Consider the following 22,914-nt stretch of genomic DNA (forward strand, 5'->3'; position numbering starts at 1 on the left):
CACACACACACACACACACACACACACACACACACACTGAGGCAGTGTGACTACAGACGCAGAGTGGAGTGACATGGCCACAAACCAAGGAATGCCAGGAGCTACCAAAGGGCGGGAGAGGCAAGGAACGGGTTCTCCCATGCGGCGTCTGGAGAGAACACAGCCCTGCAGATGCCGTGATTTCAAAGCCCGGTGAAACTGACTGATTTCCGACTTCTGGCCTCCAGAAGGAGAGAGAGAGAGAGCATAAATTTCTGTTGCTTTAAGCCAGCAAGTGTGTAGCAATCTGTAACCGCAGCCCCAGGAGCTGACTTCAGAGGTGTAAAATAGCCTCCTGAACAAGTCAATCCAAAGCCCGGACTCCCTGGAGGGCGTGCTGGACCGCACCCAGAGCACCGCGGAAGGGATTTCCAGGAATCTCTTTTACCCATTTCTGTCTCTGGGTATTTCTTCCTGACAACCTTGGGCCGGGGTACCTGCACAGTCTACAGTCCTCAGGACACACACGGAGCATCTGATCTGTGGGAAGCATCACTGTGCAACGGCTCTAATACTCTGCTCTTACTACAACTAATTCATTGCCATCATTGTTTTTGTGTTCCCAGCTGGTCCTTGTCTCTGTGTGGGCTGTGTTGATGGGACCAGTGATTCACTTGACTAACTGGGACCCATGTCCTATGAAAAAGAACGATGGGCTCATGCTTGGGGGGGGGGAGGTTGTTCTCGTTGTGATTTGTGTTTCAGCACTTAAGTGCAAGGGCAAAGGCGTCAGGTGTCGGCGGTGATGGGCTTTGTAGTATCTAAGCCTCCCCAGCTCGATGTCCTGAGCTGCTGGGGAGATACAGAGAGCAAAAAGGATAATTAGATGGAAAGATGTGTGGTTTTCAAGGAACAAGAGTCACGGAGAGTACCAGTAGGATACAAAGAAGCTTGCTCATGAACCCCCTAGATAGCAGACGAAACTGCCTTATTGCTAGCTTAAAAAGAGATTGAATTTTTTTTTTTTTTTGGATGAAGGAGGGAAAACCATAGGCTGATCAGAACTGAATGTGACATTTAATAGCATATGGAATTAATCTGGGACTGTGGCTCTCAAGGAGGTTGGGGGAGGGTTTTGTCCCCCAGGGGACATTTGGCAGTGAATGGTGACATTTTTGGTCAGCACAGCCAGGGGTGCCGCTGGCATTGGTTGGTAGAGGGCAGGGGTGCTGCTGTTGCCTGCCCAGGATTGCCTTCAGTGAGGGCTTTTGCAGCCCTAAAGGTTAGCAGTGCCGAGGCTGGGAAGCTTGCATCCGGGGCCGAGAGTTCCAGACTCCCAGAATCAGAGCCCCCAGAGGGACCCTAGAGATCATGAAGTTGAGTGGTTTCCAGAGGACATCCTTCAGATCCCACAGGGTGGGATGAGCAGGCCCTGGGAGCTCCAGCAGGCCCAGTGCGGGATGCGAGGCGGTCCCCAGGGGCCACCGCGTCACCAGCCCCTCTCTCCTCTGTGTTGGCCTGGGACTGAGCATTTCAGCTGGGTGCTGTTGCTACTCAGCAGAAGTTCGAAAATGACAGGCGTGCTTTAATCCTTTTCTTTTGTAGCTGAAAAGTACACGTCTGGCCGCCGGAGCTCCCAGGCAGCGACGGCGCCCTTGGGAGCCCAGCGTCCCGTCTGCCCCCGCGCCATAGCCGACCCTCTCGCGTGTCCCCTCAGACCCCGTCGGAAAAACCTGTGGCGCTTCAAACCGTTGTCTGAGAAATCTTTCCGACAGGAACTGGTTTAGTTTCCGACCGTCGTGAATGGTTATTTGAGGATCTTATTGAGACTGTTTACCGAGGCATTCACCAGCCCACCCTGTTGTTGGCCCTGAACGTTCAGAGGGTATAACATTTACAGCTGAGATGATCCAATTCCAGTCCACGTGGTAGGAGCTGGAGTTTTCAGTAAATCCACAGCTTCCGTGTTGGCCTCCTCCACGCAGAAAGTGGCGAGGACCGGCAGAAATAAGCACACACTGGGTCCCCCGCTGTCATCCTGTGTTCCCTCTCTGTGGCTGCCTGGCACCTGTGACCACCCTCCTCCTGTTTCGGGGGAGATGCCACCCCACGTCCAGCCTTTCGGAGATCGGAGCGGAAACTCGCCTCCCCGCCTCCCTTGTAGCTCAGGTCTGAGGCGAGAACCAGCTTCCCCAGCCAGACTCCCCTGGGGGAGGGTGGGGGAAGACGGCCATCGAAAGACGTATCAGCAAGTCCATTCACGTGACGGGGAGGAGAAGCTTCTGAAAAGCTAAACCGGTGCCTGTTTTTGTCGGGGTGTCTTGTCCCCTCTTGGCTGAGGGCCTCCAATGGTAAAGTCCTGTGCAGGCGAATCAGCTAGGGTCAGTTCTGTAGGTAGCCACTCAGAACAGCTCCTGGGGGCGCCCAGGTGGCTCAGTCGGTTGGGCATCCGACTTCGGCTCAGGTCATGATCACGTGGTTCGTGAGTTCGAGCCCCGCGTCGGGCTCTGCGCTCACAGCTCGGAGCCTGGAGCCCGCTTCAGATTCTGTGTCTCCCTCTCTCTCTGTCCTTCCCCCGCTCGCACTCTGTCTCCCTCTCTCTTTCTCTCTCTCAAAAATAAACATTAAAAAAAAATTTAAAGAAAAAAAAAAAAGAAAAACTCCTGATGCAGAAGAAGTAGGACACTAGAACTATCTCAGAGACCAAATCACTTGGCGTTGCTGCATTTCTGTGAAATACCGTAACCCTCGCACGAAGCTTCACCGCTCCCTCTTTCTCTGCGTCGCCCACCCTAATTAGGCAGCTTTTGGAAACACTCACGCTAGTATCTTGTCTAAGACCAGAAATCGTCCTTTACTGTTGAGTTCAGGGCCGCTGGCATTAGGAGCGAGGCGTTGCATGGCCCATGGCGACCAGATGCACGACTGACTCAATCTCTATGCTTAGATTTCTAAAAATGTCTCAAGTAAAAACAAAAAGTTAAAAGAGTTTTCCACCCAACTTTTCACCGTGTCGCTTCCGCACGCACGGCTTCAGGTGGGCTCTGTCTTAAACGGGTTCTCGGGAAATGCCACAGAGCCGTGGCTGCGACAGGCTCAGGGAGCCACCCTGAGACCGTCAGCACGGCTTGAGGACGCTCCGGTAGCTAATTGATTCGGCCAAGAGAATTTGTGGCTGATGAACAGCGCAGACCTTTTCTTCTCAGCCGGTCAGTGAGAAGGAAGTCTCCCGAATTCCGTCTTCGCAGGGGACTTTTCTTTCTCTTGTGGGGGGGGGGGGGCGTGTTCATTTGCAAACAGAAGCATGTTTAAATGTCTGCGGAAATGTCCAGAGACTGTGAGATCCAAGATTATGTTTGCAGAGGCCGCGCGGGGCTCATGCTCGGTTGGACAACAAAATTGCCTTTGAACGGGCTGGGGCTGGAGGACCTGCTAATGGTCTGAGTCAAGGATCCCTCTGATATTTTCAGGCTACAGGGCCCACTTTGTGGCCACTCCAGCCATTTTTCCAGAAAGCGTTCAAGTGGAGACATTGCACCAGAGCTGCCTTTGTGAGATGTGTCACGTCTTCGTGCATGAGGCTGACAGAGCCATAGTCTCTCTCCTTTTGAGGTGAACCTCTTCTCGACCCAGCAGGTCTTTCCGCTGAGAAGAGGCCCTCTGCCCCCCTGGCGTGTGTCTGTCCTTTGAGCGTGTAAAGCCTGTGTTTCCCAGGCCGTGCTACACCAGTTGGGCCGATGTTAAAGCTCGGTCCATGATAACAGTCACAGATCTGTGGCTCTTGGGAGACCCCTCACGGGGCTTTTGCAGCGTTTGGCTGGGCTTCTTCCCGGGCAGGGCCTCTGCGGTCAGGCCTCCCGGCTACCGCACAATCCTTTCATTTCTCTCTCCTGCTGTGCTGTCTCCTGTTCTTCTGATGCCCCGGATGCCAGTCCCGTGGGTGGCATACTGCCCGACACACAGCTGTCCACACTCACCCGAGGTGCTTCGGTGCCTGATGCCGAGGACTTGGTCTGTCGTCATTGCAGAAGGGGCCGGTGTCTATCGTGCTGAGGCTTTGAGCTTTCAAACCCAGTGTTTTCCGGGGCGCCTGGTCGGGGGGGCTCAGTCGGTTAAGCATCCAACTCTTGATTTCGGCTCAAATCGGGATCTCACCGTCTGTGGGTTCGAGCCCCGTGTGGGGCCCTGTGCTGACAGCGTGGAGCCTGCTTGGGATTCTCTCTGTCTCGCTCTCTTCTCTCTGCCTCTCCCCTGCTCACACTCTTGTTTATTAACTTTAATAAAGTTAAAAAAAAAACCCCACAACAATATTTGCTGAATGAGCCCTTTCACAGCAGGCTGGTCAGCCTGGAGTTTGAAAGCCTTTGCAGTTTGCCCGTGAAGATGAGAAAACACACAGCCCACATCCTGGCCTTGCGGTCCCCCGTCGCCTTAGACCGTGGCCCCCCAGCTTTGTACCAAACCGGTGCGCTTTCTCAAGAGGTAGCTTGGAATCCCTCATAAGCACCCATGGGACAAGTCCTTCCAGAAGACACAGTCTGCAGGATAGCTGGGTGTGGCCGCTTGGTGCTGTGACGGTGGGCCCGGCTGGACTACATTTCCCAGAATTCCCCTCCCTGTAGGTTTCCGATGGGGTGGCCCACAAGACTCCTGGGGGAGATGAGAGTGGAGGTGAGGCAGCGGCCACGTTGTGCGCGTCGCACATGCTGTCGCTCATCTGCTGGCACGGGTAGCCAGCCCCTCTGTGACCGCTCTGCTTTTCCGGTAGCTTCCAGAGCTTCTCCAGCTCACTCGCGCCGGATGTGAGTATTTAGCTCCATGATGAAAGGCCCCGGCTTCTGTGGGAAGCCCCAAACCACCGAGGCCAGAGACAGCAAGACACCCGGGCAAGGTTTGTCCGTCGGCCTGGGCTTCGGCGTGTGTCTGGATTCCAGATTGTCCTCGTTTCTCCTCCTTATATCCATCATCTCCCCTCCCTGACCCTCCGCTCTGTGGAATTCAAGCTCCAGCATCAGACTTGGAGACAAGAGCCTTCCAGAGTCGGCTTGACTGCTCCCACGGTGGACCCGACACTCCTACCCCCACCCTTCCCCTCCACCCTCTTCCCTCCCCCTCCCCAAGTAAGGCCCCCACCCAGGCTATTCAGGGTGGGGCATGAAGGTCCAACCCCCTTGCCTGACTGGGGGCATCTCTGTAGGACGGCTGGCTTCAGCAATCCTCTGCGGTCCCTGTCCTGTGTGCATCGTAGTTTAGCTTCTCCTCCGCCCAATCCTGGACGTGTGCTTGCGTCTCCGTGGGGGCGGCCAAGTTTCTCCTCCTCAAGCATCTTTCAGTCTCCTACTAAGCTTGCTGGAGCATGAACAACACGAGTCTGTCATCTCCTTCCTCGGCCATGCTTAACTGATAACAAGATAGACCATGAGGAAACTAGAATCTGGAAACTACAGCCGGTGGGTCAGAAGTTTTGTGACGGTACTGAAAACCCATCCAGGGAATCGCTGGGAGCTAAGCTGAGTCTGAGCAAGAAGCAAGCCCTTAGACAGAACGAGGGGCAGGTGAGGAAAGAGCGAAGGGCCCTGCCGGCATGGGGATCGTAGAGTGTCTGGGCAGGCAGGCTAAGGGAGTGTCATAGCAGAGAGCAAGACCCAGTGTCGCATCGGACCAGAATCCCGGGGAGGCATACGGTCTTTGCTGCGGGGAATGTGAGGGAACTTTCAGAAGAGAGACAGGTTCTGCACAAGGAGCCAGACAGAACCCCTGTCACTCGTCGGAACACCAGCTGGAGCCCAGGTTCTGAAACTTGAGCGGCATCAGGATCACCTAGAGGGCTTGCTGAAACAGTTCCCAGCCTCGCCCAGAGATTTTCTCATTCAGCAGGCCGAGGTGGGTGGGGCCCGCGGGATTGCAATTTTTTTGACATGTTCCCAGGTAATCCTGATGTTGCTGATCTGGAGAACCCTGACATAGAGCAAGACCAGAAGACAGGTGAGCCTGATACAGACACCTGAATACCAGCTCTGAAATGCCTTACTCACGATCAGTTCCTATCAGCAAGGACAGAAACCCGAAATAAGGTCGGAGAGTCGCGTGAAACAGACAAGCTGATCTTAATCAATAGATTTTAGAGTCAGATGTTCGCTATGGGAAGTGAGTCTGCTACTCTGAGCCCGGTCCTTCATCTGTAAAAAGGTATCAGGTAGGGTTCCGGTAAGAATTGCCAGAGATCAGATGTGGAAGGTGCTAGCGTGAAGTCTGGCCAGAACAAGCCCTCACTAGACAGAATGATTGCCCGATGGAAGAATTAGATGGACCGACGGAATGATCCCAAGCCTTTCATAAGTGTTTGTAGGGCATGTGGGGTGGTGGGGGGATGAAGGTGAAGGGGAACGTCATCTTAAATGACCGGCTTTGGGTTCTGTGGGCAAAGGGAGCCAGTCCCTCCAGAATTTTGGCCTTCTGGTCCCCTGGGCTCTGAATCATACTCATTCTGCTGGACCTCCCTGGTAATATTGAGTAGCTGGGGGTGAGGGTGGGCCTAGCGGTAAGAGTAGTGGTACAGGTGATCTTTATTTTTCCTCAGGCAGGGAATGTAAGAAGCTGTCCGGATGGCTTTTCTCCACCAGTTGCATTTTACAGCCTATGATTTGTAGTGAGGGCCGTCATGGCCACAAAGCACGCGGCATTATTTATATGTTTGTTCCCTGCCTTGTTCCCGAATGATTTAAGGCAGCTGCACACCCTAGTAAATTCATCCACTATCAGTGCCCGTGGGGAGAGGCAGAGTTTCGTTATCAGCCCAGGCAGGTCGGCTTGGTGGACTGGTCTTAGCAGGAGACCCCAGTGCCATCTTGCCGTCCGGAAAAGATAACCCGGAGTGGCCGTACGGAGGACTTGTTTGAGCACACGCTGCTGAGCCCCACGATTGTCTGATTTATTAGGTCTAAGGCAGCCCCGAGGATATGCATTTCTAACAAGTTACCCGATGCTGCAGATGCCGCTGGTCTGGGAGTCGCGCTTTGAGAAGCACTGACCTGGAGAAATTTATACTGAAGTCTCTCCTCTCAGAGTGTGAGCTTTACTCCACGTGTCCATGCCCCAGCGATAACTGGGCCTGTTTTAGGTTCTCTCCCCACCCACAGAGCTGCCGGGAGCCTCTCACTTGTACCCACCTTCCTCAGGTATGTCGTGTTCTAGAACTTTCCAACCCTGGCTCCTGTGGAAACCCTCAGTCCTCTGGCTGTCACTTTCAGGGCCGTGACCAGAGCATCCTCATTCAACCGTGTTTTCACTGAGACATGGGATGATCTGATGGGTGGCTCTTTCCTGGTGAAGCAGAGGGAGAGAGAGGACTGAGCCTTTGGTGGCAGATAGACCTGGCTTCACAAAGAACGTGGGCCAGGGACGAAAGTGGGTAAGTGACCCCAGTCCTCTCACTCATTAATCTGCAAACTGGAGAGAATACAGTTTCGTGGAACGGCCGTGAGGAATCGGTTGTACAATACAAAGTACAGCTGACCCTTGAACAACACGGGTTTGAACTGCACGGGTCCACTTACACATGAATTGTTTTCAATGAATACAGTACAGGACTGGAGATGTATTTCCATCTCTTTTTGCTTTTCTTTTCTTTTTAAATTTAAAATTTAGTGAACCTACAGCGCAATATTGATTTCAGGAGTAGAATTCATTGATGCATCACTCACGTATAACACCCAGCGCTCATCCCAAGTGCCTTCCTTAATGCCCATCACCCATCTAGCCCATCCCCCACTCACCTCCGTCCATCAACCCTGTTTGTTCTCTATCATTAAGAGTTTCTAGTGGTTTGCCTCCCTCTCTCTTTGCCCCCCTTCCTGTGTTCGTATGTTTTGTTTCTTAAATTCCACGTATGAGTAAAATCATATGGTATTTGTCTTTCTCTGATTATTTCACTTAGCTTAGTAGTCTCTAGCTCCATCCACGTCATTGCAAATGGCAAATCTCCTTCTTTTTGATGGCTCAGTAATAACAGCCCATTGTGTGTGTATATATATGTATATGCATATGTATAAGTACATATACATATACTTATATATATACATATATATATACGTGTGTATATATATATGTATATATACATATATACGTATATGTATGTATATATGTATATATATATGTATAAGTACATATACATATACTTATATTTATACATATATACACATATATATGTATGTATATATACATACATGTATATACACATGTATATATACATATATACATATATTATATATATGTGTGTGTATATATGTATATACATATGTATAAGTACATATACATATACTTGTATATGCATATATACATACATATATATGTATGTATATATACATACATACATGTACATGCATATGTATATATACATATATACATATACTTATATATGTGTGTATACATATATATTATACATATGTATATATGTATATGCATATACTTGTATATACACATCTATATATCTGTATATCTATCTCTATGTATATATCACATTGATGAGGATGTGGAGAAAGGGGAACCCCCTTGCACTGTTGGTAGGAATGCAAACTGGTCCAGCCACTGTGGAGAACAGTATGGAGGTTCCTCAAAAAACTAAAAATAGAACTCCCCTACGATCCCGCAGTTGCACCGTTAGGTATTTATCCTTTTGATTTTCTTAACACTTTCTTTTCTCTAGCTTACTTTATGGTAAGGAGTTGGCATTTCAAAAATAAAACATGCAGGGGCGCCTGGGTGGCGCAGTCGGTGAAGCGTCCGACTTCAGCCAGGTCATGATCTCATGGTCTGTGAGTTCGAGCCCCGCGTCAGGCTCTGGGCTGATGGCTCAGAGCCTGGAGCCTGTTTCCGATTCTGTGTCTCCCTCTCTCTGTGCCCCTCCCCCGTTCATGCTCTGTCTCTCTCTGTCCCAAAAATAAATAAACGTTGAAAAAAAATTTTTTTTTAAATAAATAAATAAATAAAACATGCAAAATATGAGCTGATCGACTATGTTGTTGGTAAGGCTCCTGCTCAACAGGATATTAGTAGTTGAGTTTTGGGGGAGTCAAAAGTTGTCTTCGGATTTTCCGCTACACAGGAGGTCGGCACCCCTAAACCCTACGCTGTGGGAGGGTCATCTATACATGACACCATATTGTCATTTTTCCCTTTTCCTCCCAAAACACATCCTAACAAGAGCCGTATCTTGAAGGAATGACCCACATGGAGAGATGGGGGGCCAGGGTCTCCCTTTAGCATTCCTTAGTTCACATGCTTGTGGATGGATGGGTTTCTTTCAGCCCCCCGGTTTCCCCTTGGATCCAATCAAATTGCATGAGCAAATAAATATTTTAGTGGAAATGGTCAGTGTCCAGAGGAAATAGTTCTGACTTCTGCTACTGCTTGTGTTGAAATTTGGACACGTCCCAGGTGTCTGGGCTGGGTGTTGGTGCAGAGATCAGCACAGCATAGTCTTGTCTCCAGGGAGCTCAGTCTAAGCCCCACTCGTGCCGGGGTTGGTTGGGGCTCTCTTGGGGCCTTTTCCACCTGAGCACCGAGTGCAGAAATGGGTCCCTCGGCCCCTCTGCCAGGGCACATGTGTGCGTCCTCTACTGTCAGGACGTCCTTGACGGGGCCCTGATTCACCCTCATGGTGAAGAAATACGTGCACTTGGTGAGGAGAAGGAAATGAGCTTTGGTTGGCTCCCTTCTCTGCCCTTCTCCTTCCTTCTTCACATCATGCAACACTCTCCATGCCTTTGCCTCTCCTCTCTGAACAGTGCAAGTATTTCTGTTTAGATCTGTCAGGTTCCTTCTCCCTCCCTCCCTTTCTCTCTCTTTCACACACACACACACACACACACACACACACACACATACACACCCACCCCTTCACTATTTTCTTTCTTACTGAAGTCAGGTTGACCTACAATGTTATATTAGTTTCAGGTGGTCAATACAGAGATTCGACAGTTCTATACATTACTCAGTGCTCATTGTGATAAATAGTCATCATCTATCACCAAACGTCGTTGCTCCAGTAGTATTGACTTGTCGGGCTGACCCCTGGCACCTCAGCATGGACTGTATTTGGAAGCTGGTCTTTAAAGAGGTCATTAAGTTGGGGCCCCTGGGGGGCTCAGTCGGTTAAGCGTCCGATCTCACAGGTCATGATCTCACGGACAATTCCCTTGCTTCCTGTCTCCATGAAGTTTATTTTATACCTGCAGGTTTGAACCTCTCAGATCCCTTTATCTGTTTCACCGACCCCTTCACCCCTCTGGCGACCCCTAGTTTGTTCTCTGAATTTATGAGTCTGTTTCTATTTTCTGTTGTTGTGGTTTATTTTGTTTTTTCAGATTCTACATATAGTGAAATCGTAGGGTCTTTGTCTTTCTTTATGTGACTTGTTTTACTTAACGTCACACCCGGTAAATCCGTCCATGTTGTCTTGAGTGGCAAGATTTGGAAAACAGTATGGAGGCTCCTCACAAAAATGAAAAAACAGAAATATTATATGCTGCAGTAATTCCACTACTGGCTATTTACCGAAAGAAAACAGAAACACTAATTTGAAAAGAACAAGCGCCCCTGTGTTTATTGCAGGATAAATTATTTATAACACTCAAGATATGGAAACAATCAGAGCTCCACTAACAGAGGAATGGATGACTATGGGGTTTATACACAGTAGAGTATTACTCGGGCATTAAAAAAAAATACCTTTACTATGGATGGCCTTGATGGCTCTACTTCACGTCGTTACACACAGGGAAGAATGAGGTCCATCAGCTTTTTTACGAAGCAGAGGAGAGAAGCCTAGGAGAGTCTACGCTGGGTCCTGGGTGAACAATGACCACGGAAATAGCTGTCTTTACTGAGCACGCATTACCATGTGCCAGGGCCTGTGCTAACTACCCTCCATAGATTAATAACCTATTCTTCAAAAGAGGGCTGTAGATGAGGCAGAAAGACCTTGCGTCGTTTGCCCACGGCTAGCAGTGGCAGGGCCAGATTTAAATGTAGTGCCGAGGTCTGACCCCCAGCACGTGGGGCCCTAACCACCAAGTCCTGAGCAGGCTTGGGAAGGGAGTCGTGTCTTGGCACGGCCCCCGTCACTGGAGGACGTTTGACGGTCGCACTGGAGGCTGGTGACCTCTCTGCTGGAATTGGAAATGACCCTAGTGCGCCTCCAGCCCACGGTCACCCTTCCCTCCTCTCTTCAAGTGTGTGGGAGGTCGGAGGGTTCCGGGAGTGTCTGTGCTTGGCCCAGAGAGTGGTAAAATCCGCAAGCCCAGTGGCTGCCCGTGTCATCAGAGCTGAGGGAGCCACGTGTGGTGTGCCCGGGAAGCAAAGAAAGGACTCAGAAGGGGTTCGTGTTCGTGGAAGCACATAGAAGAAGCTCTCCGGGCTTAAGGGTGAGGGGCTTTGAGGCGGGAGGGGCAGGTCCCACAGGAATGCCCAGGGGCTGCAGACCAACATCGGTGCGCCTTCCCGCCTTCCCCGGAGTGTCTGCGGGCACGAAGCAGTGATGGAGCGAACGGGACGCGTGGCCACCTCTCTTCGGTGAGGGTGGGGAGGCCCTTGGCATTAGAGGGGAACGTTTCCCCCAGAGAAAGCTGCAAGCCACATGGCCCATTTCGTGCCCACCACGATGGTGAGGCCACTAGCTATGGTTTGAACCGAGGGAGCCAAGATGAGGCCCTGCCCTCCCCCTCCCAGCACTGAGAGCCCCCAGTGACACGAGACACTCTCTGCCTCCCCTCCCAGGCCCGTCCCGCCCCGCCTTCCTGTCCTTGTCCCTGAGAAGGAGGGTGAGGAAGAGCAGGTGTTTTGGAGCCCGACACGGCCTTCTCTCCTATTCCAGACTCTTCCAGCTGTGCTGGTACAAGGTAGGAGGGCTGGGGCAGAAGGAGATCATTGTTCCTAACTGTCCCAAGAGGGAAATTCGGATCTCTGTCCTCCAACCAGGAACAGAGCCTAGATAAATCATCGGATGTTTCTGTCTCAGGTAGCTAACCCGCCTCTGTGTCTTAGTCTCCAAGGCTGCCGTGACAGTTTACTGCAGACTAGGTGGGGGCGGGGGGGGGGGCACTCTAGCAACAGGTGCTGATTTTCTCACACTTCTGGAGGCTGGAAGTCTGAGGTCAAGGTGTGGGCAGGGCTGGTTTCTCTGAGCCCTCCCTCCTTGCCTTGCAGAGATGGCCGTCTTCTCCCCGTACCCCCACAGGGTCGTCCCTCCTGCGTGTCCGTGTCCACATTCCCTCTTCTTACGAGGACAACAGCCACCTTGGATCAGGGCCCACCCTAATGACCTTGTTTTAACTTAATTACCTCTTTTTTTTTAATTTTTAAAAAAATTTTAAAATATTTACTTGTTTTTGAGAGAGAGAGAGAGAATGCAAGAGGGGGAGGGGCAGAGAGAGAGGGAGACACGGAATCCCAAGCAGGCTCCAGGCTCCGAGCTGTCCGCACAGAGCCCGACGCGGGGCTGGAACTCACGAGCTGTGGGATCATGACCTGTGAGATCGGACGCTTAACCGACTGAGCCCCCCAGGCGCCCCAACTTAATGACCTCTTTAAAGACCAGTTTCCAAATACAGTCCATGCTGAGGTGCCAGGGGTAAGGACTCCAACAAGGATTTTGAGGAGACCGCGTGAATTTCGCTCCCGAATGCTCCATTACATGTGGCCCACTGCGGCCCCGTGGGGAGCACGCCGGTTTCCTGGAACGCTGGCTCAGATTGCCACCAACAGCCTGCCAGGGTTAGCGATGTCCTCCGCGGCTGCCCACGCGTGTTCTCGTTGCTGCGGACGGATGGATGGCAAGGCCAGAAGTGCCAGGAACACCATCTGTGGGCTCAGTAGGAACAGCTTCGAGAATGCAGGTGCTCTGTGCAGCGACTCGTCCTACAGATGGCTGCGACTTTGGGGAAGAAGAACATCCACAAAATGTATTCTACTCCATGAGAAAAGGCAGTTTGCAAAACAGATAGGACAGCATGATTCTATTTTAAAAGGATGTATGTGTCCACTTGCACACGTGACCATGTCTTGTATCCAAAGATGTCTTGCAACCAAAGATGTCTGAGGGCACAGCCCACGGTGGGGTTTATCCTTGTGGGCAGGAAGGTGGGCGGTTGCCATTTCTGGAAGTTCTTAACCTCTGTTTGCCGTGTCTTCTATGATGACTTTATATTGCTTTTGTAACATAAAAGAGAGAAAGGGCTATGAACGAAGGGAAAGGGAGACCCAGAGAAGGCAAATGCTCTACCTCGGAGCTGGGAGTCAGTGCCTGAAATTGGGATTTCTGGGCCAGGACTTGAAATGTGCCAAAAATCCAGAAATACCAAAATTAAAAGCACCAGATCAATGAAAGAGTGTTTAGTAAAAGTTTATTGTGCATATAAGAACAGTGTGCTAACTGGGAGCTTTCAAGCCCAAAACTGATAGGAAACTCAGCAGCGTGAGGTTACAGGATGGCTTATAAAGTGAATATGGGGATGTCGTTGAACTTTTACGATAATTCGTCATTACGTGGGGGCTTTCCAGATGGCAGGGGATTGGTTAAAAGTGATTTTCTTATAGTGTCTTTAGGACCGTGACTTAAATCTCTTTTATGCTTATCAGAGGCATTGACAAATACCCTAAGTTGTTTTTCACTTATGGTCCGTGAAATACTAGGTTCCCTTTTGCTTGTGTGGTTTAAGGGGTTTCTGTCTGCTCAGGGAATTTCCAAGTCTGGCCTCCATTTTGTGTGGAGTTAGGGGTTGGGGTCCAAGAGTTAGGGGTTGGGGTCCAAGAGTTTGGGGTTGGGGTCCAAGAGTTTGGGGTTGGGGTCCAAGAGAGAACGGGGTCCAAGAGAGAATGGAGGGGATGAACGTTTGCCCAGAGTCAGGATGGCCGGGAGAGGATGGGGATACGGCGGAGGCTGGGACCCCATCTGTACAGCCATGAAGCAGCCATGAGGTAACTGCCAGGCTGCCTCAGAAAGCCCTGCAGGTGGATGTCCAAGCAAGAGCAGATAACCGCATCAAAGAGATGAATAGGGTTGAAAGATGGCATTTAATGTCCCTCCTAACCCTGAGAGTCTGTGATCCTGTAAAAATGCAAAAGCCCTAAGTTGAGCCGTCTTTGAGGACACGGTGACATTTGATGCTAAGAGCATCTGTTGATATTTTCTTTGAAACCTGCACTGTGCCAACTCTACCTGTAAGGATGACCCACAGGACGTTGGAATACTTCGTAAGTCTCCATAGCAACTCTTTCGGCGGAAGTGTATTTTTAGGGGGATCCGAAGGCAGGAGGACAGCGGGGCGTTATTTCTTTCATCTGTATACTTCATGTCCACGTTCACTACCGTTTAATGAAATGGCATTTCTGTCTCAGATTCTTCCTTTGCCTGATTTTAATACCATCACCTGTCATGGGTTCCCAGTTCAGGCCGGGTGTGCAGATGGGCTGATCACGGACAGGTGTTCTGCCCGGACCAGGAGCGTTTCCGGTCTCGGGGATGGCGACCGGGAGGCTGTTTCGTAAGTGGGAGAGATTGACTGTAACCGAAACCTGGTCCAAGCGTGCCGGCTCAGATCACCGGCAAGAGAAGGTAGTGCAGGTGGGAGCATTTTCGTTTCATAACGAGTGGTCTGGAGATTCCCAGGAAAAGCGTCCTTAAACTCGGACAAGTCACGAACAAGGCCATTTGCTCTGGCCTCCATCTGCTTGAGATGCGCTCCCGAGTTCTTTTTCCCCCCTCCAGATTTTACCTGTTCCACTAGAGCCATTTCAAATCCATATTCTTCCTCTGTAAATCCAACCCTGGCTCCTCCATCCCCATTGATGGCTTTCTCCTATAAATTTCCTGGAGCGATTATCGGCAGTTCACTGCACCGCTTTGTGCTGTGTCTCATTACGCTCTTGAATGTCTACGAAAACATTGTTGTGTGCTTCTGTCTCCTCAGTGTCAAGTGCCGTGAACACGGTAGGCATTCAGTAAAGACTCTCTGTGTGTTTTGAAGGCCACGGTGATGGTGGGCAGTAATTGTCTACTGCACATTGATTTTGTACTTGGCTGAGGTTGACCTGGATGGCGGTCCTCTTTGTCCCTCCATCCTGCCATCGTCGCAGGTGACTTCAGCGTCTCCAGGGCTGCCCCTTCTAGCACACTGGCTCTCTGATCCTTGGCTTCCTCCTCTCCACCGTCCTCCTGCACTTGGCTTCGTACCCCCGCTCTTGTGGCCACACCTCTGGAGCTCGTCATAACCTACAAAGCGGTAATGCAGACATGCGTCCCCTGATACATCGTTGCACCACTGGCGTTCCCACTCTGGACGTTCTTTGATGGCATAGGAACTTGGAGAACACGACCCCCTCTTCTTTCTGTTGTGGGGGCTCCTCTTCCATTACCCCTCCTTCCCTACTTTAGATTCCAGGGTTCATCATCAGTCATGCCGTTAACTACACAGTAAGTGCTCCGGGTCCTTCGTCTCTTTGTCATACACGTATGGCAGAGCTCAACCCTGGATGGGTCTCTTCCCGATGGACTCATGCCCTGGGTGGTGTTAGGGACCCTTACTCCAGGGAAGACGGGCTTCTGATCACCAAACCCACAGTGTTAGGGTGATTCCGACTCTCCGTAGTTAGTGTTTCAGTTTGGCCACCCTCCCAATCCAAACTTCTGACCACCCTTCTCCCATGTACCAAGGGAACACATCTTCTGTCACCGAGGAAGCAGAAGATATCCTCAGCTCCATGGCTGCAGACACAGACTTCTAGAAATATCACCACCTTCTCCTCCTTCCCTCCTATTACACTAGAGGGACGCTGTCTTCTCCTAAGTGGGTTCCTTCACCTACATTCAGGATGCAGTCCCCTGTCTTCATAGGCTCTCTGTGCTGTTTATTAATAAGCCCTTTCCTCTTTATTCAGCCTTCCCCCACCCGCAAAGAGGTCTGTCCCACTGGTCTTCAAACATGCCTGAGCTCTTGCATTAAAAAACAGAACAGAGGTACGTGGCTGGCTCAGTCGCTGGAGTGTCCGACCCTTGATTTCAGCTCAGGTCATGATCCCAGAGTCGTGGGATCAAACAAACCCTGCTTCAGGCTCTGGGCTGAGCGTGGACACTGCTTGGGATTCTCATTCTCTCTCCCTCTGCCTCTCACTCATGTTCGTGCTCTCTCTCTCTGTCAAAAAAAAAATAATGTAAATAAATAAATAGATAAATAAGTCATTAACAACACAGATCAATGTCATATTTGCTGGCATCTACTCTCTATTGTCCCTCATGGCCACAACTCTTAATTTTTGCTCACCATTTCCTCACCTCCTATCCATTCCTGTAGCAGATCATCTCTTCCAAAGATAACCACACCAGTATAAATCCCACCTCTTGTGCTCTTCTGACAGTGTATCACTGATGTGGCTCCACTGAGAAGTTGGGTCCTGGGAAGACCTTTGGAACTGTCTGAGCCAATAGAACGTGGTGGAGTATCGCTGTTCGACCTCTGAGGTTGGGTCATAACAGGCAACATGGTGTTTCTCTTTCTCTCAACACACATCTTGGGAGCCTTGAGTCAACATGTAAGAAGTCTGGCTTCCCCAAAGCCGCCATGTTGGGATGGCCATGTGGTGAGGCCACATGGACACAAAGAGAGATGCCCAAGGAGCCCTGCCATTTAAGTTTTCCTAGTCTCAACCACCAGGCATGGGCATGAGGAAGACTTTGGATGATTCCAGGCTCCCAGCCTTTGAATTGCCCTAACTCACACCGAGGAGAATAGAAACAAAGCCATCCCCACAGAGCCCTGCCCAAATTGTAGATTCACAGGCAAAATGTATGAGCAAAGACACTGTTACAGCCCACAGTTCAGGAGTAGTTTGTTAGCCCAGTCAACTCTTAAAATATCCCAGGCCACCTTTGCCCCATCACATGCTTAAAATGGCTCTTACCATATTGCTAAGTCTGGCAGGTTATTGCTTAGACCTTCTTTCTCTGGACAATTAGCCTCTACACTGTTGACCGCCCATCCCTGAACTGCTAGATTCCGTTGGGATCCATCATATAACCCTCTTCTGGACTCTCTTGATTTTCTTCTACTTCCCAGGCTACTTCTTTTCCCTTTTTATACATGATTTTGTGCCTGTTAAATGCAGAAATTGTTCAAGACTCAAACCTAGTCTTTCTTCTGTTTCCATTCTCTTCTCCCCCATCTAGGCAAGTTACTCTAGGTTCACATGCCTATGAACCCCTTCTGTGGACGAATCACAATTTCTATCTTCTCCGGGCTCCTGACCCATATGTCCAGTTTCCTGCTGACAGTTCCCTCTTGGAAACGTCAGTGTTAACCTCAGATTCAACAGGGCCAAGATTTCAAAACTGTACTCGTGATCTGCTCCTCTCTCCACCTGCTCTGCCTCGAGGTTCATGAAATTCAGTCATCGCTTGGACGCTGTCCTACCAAGACTTTGCGTAAGACAGGGAAAGTTCTTGCTCTCGTGAGCCTTTGTTCTAGATATTTGGAGCAGACAAATACATAAGTAGGTAAATAAATACATTGAAGGATAGGGACAAATACCAGACAGCCAATTCTACAAAAGGTAACGCGCCAAAGACAGTCTGGCCGTCATGAAGAGAGGACACGAAGGCAGAGACACGAATGATAAAAAGAGCCATTGTGCAAATGAGAAATGGAATACTGGTAGAGGATATGTTCTAAACCCAATTGTGGTGATCGTCGCACAACTCTGTGACCATGCGGTAAACTGTTGACTTACACGCTCCGAGGAAGCGGATCGTGGTTTGTGAATTATAATCCCGATAAGCTTTTGTTAAATAAAACTGAGCCACCACATAGAGACTGGGGGGGGTGGGGTGGAGAGGAGCATTCATGGCAGAGAGAACAGTGATGAAAAGACCCCGAGTAGAAACAAAATCTTGGAATTTGCGGGAAGGTCAGCGGATCCCCTTGCACACTCGGGACAGTGAAGGGAATGACGATCGGAGGTGGACCGAAGAGGAAGGCACCAGCCGGATCGTGCAGCGAAGCCGGGCCTGGGGCTTGAATTGTGTCCTAAATGGGGTGAAAACCATGGGGTAGAGGAGGGAGGTGGCAGGACCCGGCTTGAAAAGATCCCTCCAGCTCCTGGGTGGAGAAGGGACTGTAAGAGACACACGTAGAGGCCAGGAGGCCAGCGTGGAGGCTGCCGCAGGAGGCCAGGCAGGACAGGCAATTGGTCAGACTAAAGGGTGGATGCGGGCTGTGGGGAGAACTGGGTGTAGTGGGGCTGTGTTTTGGAGCTGCAGTCAACAGAACCTGTGGGGGGCATGCAGTGCGGGGGACGAGGGCCCGAGAAGGATTGAGCATGATCCCTAGACCTTGGCCTGAGCCGTGGGGTGGAGGGTGGTGGTACCATTTCTAGGTGGCAGAGACTTGGGGGCGAGTGCAGAGCTCCACTTTGGCCGTGTTAAGTCTGAGAAGCCTGTTGGGCATGCAGGTGGGTGGAAACGCCTCGTAGGCAGCTGGATTTATGAGCCTGCGGAAATCAGGGCTGGAGTGAAAGCTCTGGGAGCTCGGTGTTGTTATTTAGCCCCACGGGGCTGCAGAGGTCACTGAGGGAAAACGGGTGGTTACACAGCGAGGACAGGAGACAGGGTGCAGAGCCCTGAGGACACCGACATACAAAGAAGGAACAGCCTTTGAGCAGAAAGGAAACCCGTGGACCTTTGACCAAAAAGGAAAGTGAGGGGTCCTGCCGCCCGGCCGGTTACCCAGCCGGAAGCATCGTCCGCATCCCTCACCCGCTGTGTCCCACTCAGCCATCGATGCTAAGTCCTGAATATTGCTCTGGTCTCTCCCACTGTGGCGCAGTCACTGCACGGGTTGACCTCCACCCCCTGCTCGTTTCTATCCCAACTGCACGCTTAGGGTTTGTGGCAACAGGCAAGTTGGATCACGGCCCGCACGCTTGAGTGCCCCCACACGACGTAATGCAATGGTTGCCCTTGGCTTTTGGAGCTAGGAGTCTAATCCTTTACTTGGCCCCAGAGTCGGGGTGCTCTGGCCTCAGGTACCTCATCAGCCCCGGATGGAACAGTTTCAGCCTCGCTTTGCCCCTAGCACACCAGCCCTCCATCTCTTCTTCCTGCCACATCACCCCCCACCCCCCCACCCCACCATCACAGGGCCTTTGCACATGCTAGTTCCTCTGCTGGGATGTGTTTTTCCCCCCCCTCTTCCACCAGTTAATTCCTCCTCATCTCTCTTTTAGAGCGTCTTCACGGCGTTCTCCAGGAGATCAGATGCCTCCATTATATGCCCTTAGCATGCGTCTCTCTTTCTGAGCATCCAGCTTTGGTGAATTGCGTGATTCCCTTTGATCCCATTCCCCACCCCCATCCCCGAAGACAAGGCTTTGGAAGGCTCCCCACAGATGCCTGCCTCCAGAGAACTTGACAAAACAAGTGAGGACAGAGAGAAGGAAGCAAGTACTTATGCTTTGTGACATCGAGTACTTCTCCCTTTGTTCAACCCGAAGCTTTGCTTAGCTCCTTAATAAAATAACAGATTCCACAAAGGTGGGAGGCCACACGCTCCATTGCTCCGGTTTGCGTCTTTCTGCCTCTTGGCCAAGGCAAAACCAAGAATCCAAACCAAAGAGGAGTCACGCTGGCTGGGGTGTGGAGGGAAGTCCTCAGAAGGCACGTGTCGTGCCAGCAGTGTGCGGTTAGGTGTAGACCCGCCCTCCCTTGTCTGAACAGTTTCGATCCTGAACTTGGTGACTTCTTTTGTCCTGCAGTGAAGATTACATTCAGCCAGAATGATGAAAACACTTGACGTTTATGCATAAGCCGAGGTGATTTCTGGAGAAAACCTCGTCGTGGGTCCAGAGTCATCACAGGTCCAGAATAACTTCGAGATGGCTCCGTTGGAACGCCTCGCTGGGAACAAACACTTATTCACGGTCCCCCTTTGACCCTGAGGTCGGAGTCTTTTGTGGGCCGGCCTTGACACACCGAGAAAATTCACCCGGCTTGTGTCTGTGAGCACATCCGGGCCCTGAGCCGACGTGTTGCTTCATCTTTAAGCTGTATTCCTTTAACGCAATAGCAATTTGCATCTCCTGATTACCTATTTATTACCTGCCGGATAAAAGAGCGATCCAGAACACCACGCACGCTTTCCCACAGGAGGAAAGGAGCCAGGCCACGCTGCAGGTCTGTGTGGCCGGAAAGTGTTCGAACGAGGGACGAGGGAGGAAGAGGAAGCACCTTCCTCCATGATAAGCTTAATTGTTTTAAGCAAGGGGATTTCAAGTCGCACACACCTGGGATCAGCATTCAGCCTACAGGTTTTGCTAAGCTTGTGTGACAGGCTAATCTCCTTTGTTCAATGCCTGAGGAGGATATTTTCTGCATTATTAGACAAGTCAATGAAGATAAAACAAAATATTAACTATTTTAAGCCGCACTAGTCCACCCCAAAGAAATTAAGCTGCCTCTTCTAATCGTGCCCAGCTTCTTTGTCCTGATGAGAAGGGGGCTGAGCTGCGGGCCGTGAGGCGGGCGGTTTGCAAGGGCCCGCGGCCCCCCACTTGTCAGGTGCTAGCAAGTTAGGTGATTTGTGAAACTGGGGACCTTGTTTCCAGGCAGGGAAAGAAAGAAAGGAAAAGTAAATGAAACCCACAGCGGCGTGACGTCCGTCAGCATATTTTAAAAAGGCGTCTATGTCTCTTTTGCAATTATGTTAAGCCAGCTAATCCTGTGTCTGGGGCTTCGGCAACTTGGAAACAGCAGAGCAGTTCGGCAGCAGGATGCTGTCATGCAAAAACTGCCGGTCCCGTCTCTGCCCCCGGGATCCCGTATAATTTCCAGTCGGCTTTTTAAGACAGAAACCTGGCCGCCGTCACCCGAACGGTGACGGCGTCCGCCCGCTCTTCTGGCCCCTTCGAAGCGGGAACCGTCATTAAAAACCAGAGAGGTGAGCACGCGCGGCCCTTCCCTGGCAGGTCAGCTGAGCCGCTGGTGTTTCACGGGAGCCGCTGCCCTTGCTGGTTTAGGTGGTCGGTCCCGGAGCCGCCAGGACGAGCCAGATCCTCCAGATCCCAGCCTTGGCCGGGCGCAGGGGCTGTGGCCGTGGCTTTGCAGATGAACAACCTGCCGGGGGTGTCACAGGCTCCCGGCTTCTCTTCAGAGGACCCGTCCCTCCCCCACGACGAGCCTCACACCCACAAGCCGCCACAGGACACGGGCCTGGCTTTACAGTTTTCCACTCCAGAGCCTTTGCCTGGTTGCGGAACGTCAGGGGTTCCCCGGGGGCAGACCGTGGACACCTGTGTGGGTGCGTGCGCACCTGAACCCGAACGTGGACAGCCCCTCACCTGCGTCACCTCCCGGCTGCTCGCCTGTCCTATCTCTGTTAGTTCTGGTGCTCAGCACCGTTCTGGGTGTTTCTATTTGCTGTCTTATTTAATCCGCACAAGACAAGAATGTTCATGAAGTGGGTGTAATTATCTCTGTTTTGTAGCTGAGGAAACGCTTGGCTTCCCTGAGCCTTCAACTTGCCCAAAGCTCCTAAGTTTGTGGCACAGCTAGGATTCAAACCAGAGCCTGTGTCCTTGCCCGGGATGCCCCCAAGGACCTGGAAACTAGGATTCGGGGCAAGGGCTTTAGTGGGGGGGGGGATGATCCCCAAAAGCACTGTGAAAGTGTATGCGTTTGGGGGTATGTTTTTGTTTTTGTTTTTGTTTTGTATGGCAGCCTCAAGCAGAAAGAGCATTGTACTGGGAGGGGTCACTGCCTCTCCCGGGGCCTCAATGGATTTCTTTAATAACTGCGCTTCCCCAGGGACGCATTTTGTCTGGCCCGACGCCCAGGGGCCAGAACTGCACCCGGGGATCAGGCCCCAAGGCTTGCCAAAGTGGCTTCTAGTGTATTCACAGTGCTGTGTAACCATCACCACCGTGGATTTTATAGTAGTTCCGTCCTCCCCGAAAGAAACCCCATACCTCATCACCATCATCCCCTAGTCCCTACATCCCCCCCAGCCTAGACAGCCGCTCCGTCTACTTTCTGGCTGTCGATTTGCCCGACGCTGGGGCCTTTGTCCCCCATCAGCCGGGTAGCTCCTGATGCTGATTCCCTGGCACGTCCAGCCTTCCCAGAGTGCAGGCCCCCAGGCCAACCCGCGTCTGCCCAGAGAACACAGAGCACACCCAGGCCGAGAGGCCTGGGAGCTGGAGGCCGCAGCGGGTGTGGGAGGGCCTCAGGGATGCCGGCGAGGTGCCGTGTGCTCTACCCATCCGTGTATCTTCTCTGCTTCCGTCCATTAAATCACCTCTTTTCTCCCAAGATCCAGGAAGGCCGATGTGGAAAGCCTCTGCTCCTCCGGTCCATCCCATTTGGTTGGTCCTCTTCCCAGGTGGGAGAGTAACGTAGCTTTAGAGGGTACGGTCAGGGCATGGGGCCCGAACAGGGAGGTGACGAGGCTTCCAGGTGCAAAGCGGGGCAAGCGGGAGTTTGCAGGGATCCGGCCGGAAGCCCGGGGCCCAGAGTGGGTGCAGTGAGGGGCGGGGGGCATGAGGAAGCAGGGCCGAGAGGGTGGGAGAGGCAGATCCTGCAGGAGGGCTCTTGGTGACCTTGGTTAGGAGTTGGGATTTTCTTCCAAAGCAAGGGGAAGCCAAGCTGTGAAGCCTGGTAAGAAGGGATGTGACCTGATTTCCTAGTCCGTTTGCCTAGGACTTCGGCCCTTTAGCACTGGATTCCTGTTGGCCTTCTCCAACCCCACCAGTTTCTGTAGCCCTTAAACTCCAGTCCAGTGACACGGACCCCGTCAGTAGCACCCTTGCTCGCCCAAATAGAACTTTGTGCAAATTAGGGTAAGGCACAAGACACTTTAGTGCCATCTGCTGGAAAACCAGCATAATTAATGTACC

General features: G+C 51.5%; 1 protein-coding gene across 5 annotated transcripts in view; it reads left to right on the plus strand.

Moving 5' to 3' along the window:
* GALNT17 (polypeptide N-acetylgalactosaminyltransferase 17) overlaps nucleotides 1–22,914 on the plus strand; it is a 448,562-nt gene that overhangs the window by 270,210 nt on the left and 155,438 nt on the right. Inside the window, exon 1 of one of the 5 annotated variants that reach the window (XM_045048144.1) lies at nucleotides 11,858–11,876. The exons of the other annotated variants lie outside the window; for them this stretch is intronic. The gene's annotated coding sequence lies outside the window, so the exon portion shown is untranslated. Of the gene's footprint in view, nucleotides 1–11,857; nucleotides 11,877–22,914 lie in introns of those variants that run through there. 5 annotated transcript variants of the gene reach the window in all.

The sequence above is a fragment of the Felis catus genome, chromosome E3 (assembly GCF_018350175.1).
Source record: "Felis catus isolate Fca126 chromosome E3, F.catus_Fca126_mat1.0, whole genome shotgun sequence".
NCBI lineage: Eukaryota > Metazoa > Chordata > Mammalia > Carnivora > Felidae > Felis > Felis catus.